Here is a 2,466-nt window from a genome sequence, read left to right as displayed (position 1 = left end):
AAAAAGATCCAAAAGCAACTGGAACAGTACATCAACAGAGAACTGCCAGATGTGCAGGCTGAGTTTAGAAGAGGCCACGGTACTTACATATAATTACAGGCTATGCATCAGAAAACTAGACATTATTGCTAATCTGAATTAAATAGATTACAGTGGATAGTGTGAAGGGCCTTAGTCGAATATATAATTTCTTCTTTGCTATCTACTTATAATATTATCAATAAATCTATTTTTTTAAAAATATGCTTCGGTTTATAAATATTATTTATAAACTTTCACTCTAAGAAAAAATTCTAAAAAAGTGAAACAAACAAAAGAATATTTTGATTTAAAGAATAAGAATTTTGGCCATTCATCACCAAAATCTTTCCAAAAACATTATAGATACTCAGTAAGCTATGTAAGTATATTGATAGATAGATCGCTTATGCAGTTACATTTCTTACCAAGGCAAAATATATTTGAAGTAAGTAACTACCAACTGTAACATTACTATTTTCCTGGTAAATATTAGGACAGTGCATTTGTTTGATAGTAATCTAGCCTATCTTAGAAAAGAATCTAAAGATATGGTATTATTTTGAATGCAGAAGTCTGGCATGTTAGTACTGTTGACTGGAGTAGGAGGCAGCAGATGGCACAGTGAGGAGAGCTGTGTAATTCAAGAAGATACAAAGAGGCAGATACAGAAGCATTAGTAAAAAGAGAAAGGGGGTAAAAATGACAACTCCGCAGCTCCCAAGACAACACAAATAGAGGAAGGAAAGTACGCATCAGGGAAACATAGAAGGAAATTTATTCTGAAAAATGTTTTTAATGGAAGAATTTCTGCATTTTCATAAAATAGTACTGGTATAAACACATAGTTTAGCTTTTGTTAAGTCAAATGTTTGTTTATTATTATTCACTAAACAATAGTACCAAGTTAATTATGTTCTCAAAAATATATATAATTGTTATATCTGTATACAACAATTATGTCGTTAAATCAATATGAAATTATATCATCATGTTTCTAACAGAACATATCCACAAAGCATAACCTATTCAGTGCTTGGGTTTTTTCCTAGTCTTCTCTTTTTTCCCCCTTGGATATATATGGAAAAATAAGGCATATTAATTTCAGGATAATGCCAAAATGGAACACTTGCAAGTTTCTCATCACAATGAGCCTGAATGAGGCTATGCAGAGACCGCCAGAGCTTGACAATCTATCTCAGCAATGTCAATAGAGGAGTGCCTTTTTACTCTTTCTCTCCATCAAAACTTGAAGTATACTTCTCAGTTCCAAAAAGTTTATTTTCTCCCATACCTCCATATACAATTAAAACTAATGCTTTAGTTCTCCATAATATTTTTTCCTTCAGGAAAACTGATAGTCTGGAGCATATAGAATATAAAAATTTTAACTGCTTATCAATTTTTCAAAAGTAATGTTTCAGCTATTTTTCTAAACAGATGCTAAAAATAGCTTCTTTAACATACGATGCTGGAACAAACTTCAAAATGCGCAAGAATTAAGATATGTCACACTGGATATAAAAACTAACCGAAAATGGAAAAACAAAAAAGACCTAAATATATGAAAAAAAACATAAATATCTTGGAACAAAATGTTGGAGAACTGCTTTGAGACCATGGATTCTTAGACTTGACACAAAAGGCATGGGATACAAAAGCCAAAATGGATATACCCAGGTTTCACTCTGGAATTTATCAATCTTTGGTCCTTTATCAAGGATTTACAGAGCTAGTGGTATTTATGAGTTAAATGGCACAAAAGCCAAAATGGATAAATGGACTCCCCAGAGTAAAATATTAAAATAATAGTAATAAAAGAAAAATTAGGCTTACCAGTCTTATAGAAACTAGTGGAGCACCAAAAACTATAGCTCTTAGTCATTCTTTAGCCCTTTAAAAGCCACATAAATAGCTCAAGGATAGACAAAAACAATAATCTTAGTGAACGCAAGCAGTTCTTCTCCTTAGTCGTTCACCAATAAAACAGACACATTCCAGTATCCAAAGCAATTTCTTACAATCTGGGAAAGCGGAGAGAATCCTTTCAAAAACTGTCTCACCATCTACGGATGGTTATTGGAATAATGAATGACTAAGAATAATAGGAGAATTGATGCCAGTACTCATGCTGGAGAAAGTATTGAATATACCATTGACTACTAGGAGGACAAACAAGTTTGTCCTTGGGAGGTTATAAGCAGGCTGTTTTCTAGAGTCAAGGATTCATCTGCTATACTTTGGGCATATTGCAAGGAGGGACTGGTCCATGGAGAGGGACATCATGCTTGGAAGGGTAGAGAGTAAGAGAGAAAGACCCTGGAAGAGGTGGATAGACTCAGTTAGTGGGGTAATGGAGGTAATTGTGTCAGAGAAAAAGAGGTTGCCTCAAGATAAAGCAGAGTTAATATAGCAAAATTTAACAGAACAGCAAGCAACAAATGCTGG

This window comes from Elephantulus edwardii, unplaced genomic scaffold (genome assembly GCF_000299155.1).
Source record: "Elephantulus edwardii isolate Elephantulus edwardi_28Jun2011 unplaced genomic scaffold, EleEdw1.0 scaffold00019, whole genome shotgun sequence".
In the NCBI taxonomy this organism is placed as follows: domain Eukaryota; kingdom Metazoa; phylum Chordata; class Mammalia; order Macroscelidea; family Macroscelididae; genus Elephantulus; species Elephantulus edwardii.
This window is presented reverse-complemented; position numbering follows the sequence as displayed.